Source organism: Terrapene carolina, unplaced genomic scaffold (assembly GCF_002925995.2).
Source record: "Terrapene carolina triunguis isolate 2854851 unplaced genomic scaffold, T_m_triunguis-2.0 Scaffold517, whole genome shotgun sequence".
Lineage (NCBI taxonomy): Eukaryota > Metazoa > Chordata > Testudines > Emydidae > Terrapene > Terrapene triunguis.
Window position 1 is genome coordinate 3,945,783 of NW_020664868.1, and position 7,058 is coordinate 3,952,840.

General features: G+C 53.0%; 1 long non-coding RNA gene across 1 annotated transcript; it reads right to left on the bottom strand.

Moving 5' to 3' along the window:
* Positions 1-4,662: 4,662 nt before the first annotated feature.
* LOC115271341 lies at positions 4,663-6,591 on the bottom strand. Its single transcript, XR_003899917.1, has 2 exons — positions 6,530-6,591; positions 4,663-5,780 (listed from the first exon to the last, which is right to left on the bottom strand). It is a non-coding gene; the product is annotated as an uncharacterized LOC115271341 (long non-coding RNA).
* Between the last annotated feature and the right edge of the window lie 467 nt (positions 6,592-7,058).

Sequence of the window (7,058 nt, forward strand, 5' to 3'; positions counted from 1 at the left end):
CCGCGCAGCTCGGGGCTGGAGGAGACGCGGGCAGCAGGAGGCGTTGTTTCCCCTCTTCCTTCGCCGCCTACCCCCGGCCGCCCGGCACGATGCAGGGGGAGCCCGTCACCGGTGGCGGCGAGAAGAAAACAACAAGCAGGAGAGGAAGGGGCAGCGGAGCAGAGGGCGCAGCAGCTAAATCATCCTGCCCTACAGGCTCCCTACAAGTGGGGGGGCCACCAGCGCCCAAACCGTGGCCCCGCTGCCCCTCCCTCCAAGCCTCCGCCCTCTCTCCGCCCCCTTCTCCACAAGTCCCTGCCCTTGCGCCACCCCTTCCCCACCCCAAGGACCCTCCCCCATGCTTCCCCTTCCCCTGATGTCCTACCCCCCCATGCGCTGCCCTTCCCCCCCGAAGCCCCGCCCTCGTGCTACCTCTTCCCCCCTGACACCCCGCCCTCCCACTTGCTCCTCTTTGTCCCCTCCCCCCCGTCACTCGCCCTTATGGCCAGTAAAAAATGATGGGGCCCTGGCCCCCCTGTTTCAGTGCCCCTGCTGCCCTAGCATCGTGAGATTTTTCCAGGGGCCCCCAAATTGGCTGGGGACCTTGGGCACGGCCCCGTGGGCCTGTGTGTTAATCTACTCCACTTCTCTAGCCCACAGGGCCCAGCTAAGGTTGCCACCTGTCTAACCACACAAACCCAAACACCCTTGCCTTGCCCCGCCCCTGCCCCAAGGCCACACCCCTGTCCCGCCCATTCTCCGATGCTCCACCTCCCCACTCACTCCAGCCCCCTCCCTCCGTCGCTCGCTCTCCCCCACCCTCACTCACTTTCACTGGGCTGGGGCAGGGAGTTGGGGTTCGGGAGGCGGGGGTGAGCTCTGGGCTGGGGCCAAGGGGTTCGGAGTATGGGAGGTGTTATGTAAAGCCTCTGCTCAAATGCAATTGTAAGATCTGTAACGTGTATCATTAAGTTCTGCAACCTTTTTGCAGACTCATAGACTTTAAGGTCAGAAGGGACCATCATGATCATCTAGTCTGACCTCCTGCACAACGCAGGCCACAGAATCTCACCCACCCACTCCCGTATCAAACCCCTGACCTATGCCTGAGTTACTGAAGTCCTCAAAGACCTCAAGGTACAGAGAATCCTCCAGCAAGTGACCCGTGCCCCATGCTACAGAGGAAGGCAAAAAACTCCCAGGGCCTCTGCCAATCTGCCCTGGGGGAAAATTCCTTCCCGACCCCAAATATGGCTTTGTAACTTCAGTGATGTTAGCACAGCCTTTTAAGTTTTGTAACCTTTGCAAGCTCTGTAACCTTTTCAAGTTACCACTTGTTTGAACTTCCAAGTTTTGTAATATCCCATCCCTCAGAGAGAGTGTGAACGAGGGAGTGTATGTGGGACTGGGCGGAGAGGAGCTGCAAGGAGAGAGGAGCCCAGAGACAGGAGCCAGGTGTGTCTGATATAATCTGCCCTGAGAAGGCAATCACGAAGTGCTGTAAAGAGAAGAAGAACCTGGTATGCATGAAAGGAACTGGTCTGGGAATGCTTCTCGGTGACGGACACAGAAGGGAAACTCAGTGTACATGACAGGAGCCACCCAGTTCCAGCAAAAGGAAGCAGCCATGCACACTTGACCTGCTCCTTGACCTGCTCAGCAGCCCGGATTCGTGACCGCAGCCGGACACACCAGATCTCCCACGCTTCGGCTTCTCGGCCTCCATGCTGTCTCCGGTAACTCTCCGCCTGCGTAAGTGTGTGGGTGCATGAGGGTATGAACGCGGTGAATGTGTGCGTGTATGAATAAGCGCCATCTCTTTTCTATCTGACCCAACAGCGGCATCGTAATAAAACTAATACAAGTGTGTGACCCCTGGGTTGGTTTTTAGGGGAACAGAGGTAACATTAGTGGTGGAGATGCCGGGGAACCACCGATAGGGTACACTAGTGGACAGGGGCGACACGGAATAGAGAGCGCGTGCGGCACCTGCTCCCCCTTCCAAGTACACTAGTGGAAAGGGGTGACACAGAGTAGCCGCGCCTCCGCTTAGGAGCTGCTGCCGGACAGGCCAGGGCAGGCAGGGAGCCTGCCTTAGCCCCGCTGCGCCACCGGACTTTTAGTGGCCTAAAATCTCCCAGATTGGCTTCAGTAGCCTCTGGGAGATCGAGCCCGATTCTGGGAGACTCCTGGCCAAACCGGGAGAGTTGGTAACCCTATGCCTAGCATCTGTTGGAGAAAAATAGAATTTTTGCTTTACTTCCACACATCTGTCTCCCTTCCCCTGCACACAGCTGTCTCTTGTCCTTCCCACTAGTACACCGCTGGCTCGAGGCGCCCGGCTCACATCTCGCTCCCACACACAGCTGGACCTTGGCCCAGCTGCTTGCAGCCTCAGAGAAGTTCCCTCACGGCTAGAGCCTCTCCCCAACCCTCCTGCAAGCCGATTCCTTCCTGTTTTTCACTTTGTGCTTCGGCTCTTCAAAGCCGCTTCCTAGCAATGCCTAGAATGATTCAGCCCGAGGGGAGAGTTAAAGAATTCAGCAAAGATGTGCTCCATGTGGGCGGAGGGACGTTATTTTGTACTGTTTTGCAACCAAGGGCTTGACCATGTGAAAAAGGACGGCACAGGCAACCACAGGAAAGGCGCCGTGACAGCAGCAAAACCCCAGCTCACAATTACTGGTGTGCATACACGGCAAAAGGAAAACCAGAAATACAGGGAAAAGATAGCACGCGATCGGGTGGAGGCCGGTGGCAGTGCAAACATCCCATTAGAAAAAAACGGACCATCCCCAAAAGCGAGAATTCCTAAATGAAATGGGGGCCGTATCCCACAAGCGAGTCCATCTTCCCCGCCCGCCCCCGCCCATCTTTGAACAAAACAAGCAACAACTGAGCGCCGAACAGAAGGGTCAGACAGTAGCTGTAATTCTGGATGACGACACAGACAGCCTACACTGGCACGTTGCAAATATTCGAATACAGCGCATGCGGGTTTCAGACGGTCGCCCAGCTGCTGCCAAGCGCGTCGAAACAGTGGAGTTAGGACGTGTTAACTACTCCCTAGTTGCACAAGCTGTTACAAAGACCCTGGTACAAGATGACATTGACTTGTCAAATGCAGGGGCTTATGTGGCAGGTAACGCAAAATCCCTGTGGACGTCGTTCAAAGACAGGTTAAGTGGCATTTTAACCAATGCATTTCTGTGACCTTCTGGGCACATGTTACAGCTTTACCAGGCACCGTTTCTATACAGAAGTGGATGGTCTGTGTGCTCTAATAAACCCTCCACTCAGACCTGCTCGCTTTAGAGACTACCTTATGGACCAAAGAGTTGAAAGCCCGACACTACCTGCGGAACCAGTTGCAACAAGGTGGAATACTTGGTTTAAAGCCGTAGACTATCACAACCATTGTGTGGAGTAAGACAAGGGGTTCGTTGCTCAGGAAATCGACGGGGAGGACACGACCGCCGTTTTAGAGGAGCTACATGTTTTATTGCAGAGCTAATCGCTTGTGGCAAATTTAATTTATCCAACTCCGCTTGTTCAGACACTACTTACGTTTGAATCACAGTTGGCATTATCAAGAGCAGTGTACAACCTTGCATCTGATTTGCCGGCAATGCTTCCGTTCAAAGGACGGCATGCACTGGACAATCCCAAGGGTCAAGATTTTCAAAGCCGTGCAGAGAAAATGCAGGGTACATAAATACAGACAAACAGCCAGCATAGGTTGCCCACAATGTGAGAATCCTCGATCTCAAGCAAGTTTGTGTGCTCTCCCACAACTGCAGTGACTGGGAATGGAGTATTTCACTGCTGCGCTTTGTACCTGTGGGTGAGTGGGCAGTTTATTTGAGCATTGTAAATGAACTTCCTCGTCCCAATGACATTTCTCTCTCCAGGTTTTGGTAAAAGCACAGACAAACATTTGCCAAAACCTAGCCAGATTGCTCGTGGTCTTTTGGCAATCCCATGCAATTCGGTTGACGCTGAACGTGGTTTCTCCAAATTTGGACAAGGGCTAACCCCGCCATGTCACTGTATGTCATTGGAAAGCGTGACGATGTACTTGTAATGTGCCCTAAGCGTGTGTCAATGAATATTTGTATGCTGATGCAGGCGATATACAATAGAACGTTGGTTTACTTTAAGCAGAAATGTAATTATGCCAAATTTCCCTGTGCTGTTAGATTATTTTAATCGCATAGTCTTGCGCGGCAAGAATGTTGTTTTGTGTTTATAGCGATGAAGATGATCACTTAATACATTTGTTATGTTCTAAAACTGACAATTTCGGTTGTCAAAAACAATTTCAGAAGTGTCTGTAAACATTGTAATGCAGGCTACTGCAGTTTGGTGCTGTAAAGGGTTACATCTTGCTCGGGTTTGTCGATCTGTGTATTTTCTGTATTAATATAATGCATATCTGAGATTTCCAAAATATACAGCTTTGAAAATCTGAAATGACTTTGTTTTCATTGCTGCAAAAACCCTGGGCCCTACCGATCAGCAATGAAAACGTACAGCACTGGTGTATTAATTTAGATGGAACATATGGGCCAAGGGTATCAACGCAACCCAGTCACTGTCCAACATTAAACAGTGTCCAACAAGGTTTGGAGTTTGGTATACAGAGATGTCAGCCTGCTTCGTCCCAGGGCAAACACACCATTCAAAATTCTTGTAACCTTTTATTAAAGATAAAGAAAAAAAGGAAAAACAGAGACAGCATTTGCAATGTCAGGTATTAAATAAGGCTTTCGTTTTAACAACATCCCTAGTTCCCCTTAGCAGGAGAGAGTTTTAGAAGGAAAAACTCCCTTCTTGGACAGTTTCTTAGATTGTTTGGAGTCTTGTTATATATAACTTGTTGGTTCCAGGATGAGAGAGAAACCGAGTGGGTGAGGTCATATCTTCTGTTGGTCCAATAAAAGATATTACTTCACCCACCTTGTCAGTCACTTGGATGGTGTTGAGGATTCAGCTGGCGCCAGCAGAGGTCACGGTGTCAGCTGGGTCCCTCTCTCTGGCCCAGTCTGCTCCGAACATAGATTTAAGGTGACGCAAGTCCAGCGTCCCAGGAAACAGTAGGGGGGCGACCGCTGTGATGGTCTTCAAATATTTGAAAGGCTGCCATAAAAAAGATGGAGAAAAGTTGTTCTCCCTTGCCACGGAGGACAGGACAAGGGGCAGTGGGTTCAAACAACAGCCCAGCAGCTTTAGATGAAATCTCAGGAAAAACTCCCTCGCTGAAAGAGCAGTAGGAGAATGGAATAAATGCCTAGGGAGGCTGTGGAAGCTCCTTCACTGGAGACTTTCAAAAGAGGCTGTCTTGGATGGTTTAGACACAACAAATCCTGCATCTTAGACTAGATGACCTTGGCAGTCCCTTCGAACTCCATGGTGACGCTCACTCCAGTAGCATCCGTCTGTGCTTCCGTATTGTGCCCACAAAGTCTTTTTGTTTAATAGCCCCTCCCCTCATTATTTTGTCCACCAATCAGGCAAGGGCACCGCAGCAGACTGGCACGGCATGGCTTCGGCTGGGAGTGGAGAGGCAACTGGCAGAATTTTTGAGCCACCAATTTTGGTTCATTGGCTTCCGAATTTACATTTTCTTGGTCGTCGGGCACGGACTTAACCCAGTCCCGGAGTTCTATCAGAAGCTGTTTTGTGTCGGCTAATTCCGGTTTGCTGTCTCCTTGGCATGCCTCTTCCCACCAGCTTTTGTGATCGTAAATTATTGGGACTTCTTAGGAACGTCCTCATGCTTTTTACAGCTGAGCTCACAACTGGAATAAATACACAGGCTCAGTTATGACAACAGTGGGACCCATGCCTGGGGCATCGGCGCCGACCCCGTGGGTGCTCCGGGGCTGGAGCACCCATGGGGGAAAATTAGTGAGTGCTCTGCGTCCACTGGCAGCCAAACTCCCCCGTGCCCCACCTCCTTCGCCTTCTCCCCAGAGCGCGCCGCGTCACTGCTCCTCCACCTACCTCCCAGCGCTTGCCGACGCCAAACAGCTGTTTGGCTGCGTAGCAAAATCCAGGAGGGAGGGGGAGGAGCGGGAATGTGGCGCGCTCAGGGGAGGAGGCGGGGAAGAGGCGGAGCTGGGATGGGGATTTAGGGAAGGAGTCGGAATAGGGGCTGGGAGGGGGCGGAGTTGGGGTGGGGACTTTGGGGAAGGGGCGGGACAGGGCAGGGCAGGGCAGGGGTGGAGTTGGGGCAGGGGGGGCTCGAGCACCCGCCGGCGCAAGCAGAAGTCAACGCCTGTGGCCTGGGGTGCTGGTAGGGTGACCAGACAGCAAGTGTGAAAAATCGGGACGGGGGTGGGGGGTAATAGGAGCCCATATTAAAAAAAAGCCCCAAATATCGGGACCGTTCCTATAAAATCGGGACATCTGGTCACCCTAGGGGCTGGGGCGCTACTGTAATACACCTAAGAGCAATAAAAATGTACAGGGCCTAGCACAATGGGTTGCTGGGCCATGGCCTGGGTTCCTAGGCGCTACCGTAATACACCTAATAAGCAATACTCACCACATCGGCACGGGAAAAGGAATGTCACTTGGCTGCTGCCAGCTGCCTCTCCAGAAGCCGGGCCGGGCCAGTCAGCTGCCATGCCCTTGCCGCCGAGCACGATGCGTCGGGGGGAACTGAACAGTGAGCAAAAAAAGTCAAAATCAGCAATTTCGTCCGCAATTCCCAGAGGCACTTCCCACCCGTCCGGGACTCCTGCAAACCCCTCCTGCAAACCCACTCAGCTCAGCTGAGTTCTCTTTGGCCTGCATAAGGGCCAGGTGCTTTCAAGCCATCCCCGAGCCCTAGCCCCACGACCACTGCTGGGAGGCAGCCGAGCAGTCACGGGAGGAGCTGGGACCCTCTCCCCTTAAAGGGCCGGTCAGCCTGTGATATACCCGCCTCCCTCACCAGCGCCGTCCTCACCCGCCAGGGCACGCTCTCCCGCCCACACCAGGAGCCAAGGCTCAGTCTGCCCCCAGCTCCTTCTCCTTTCCTACCCGGCTGGGAGATCTGAGTCCCAAGCTTAGCCAGTGGCTGCTGCTGCTCC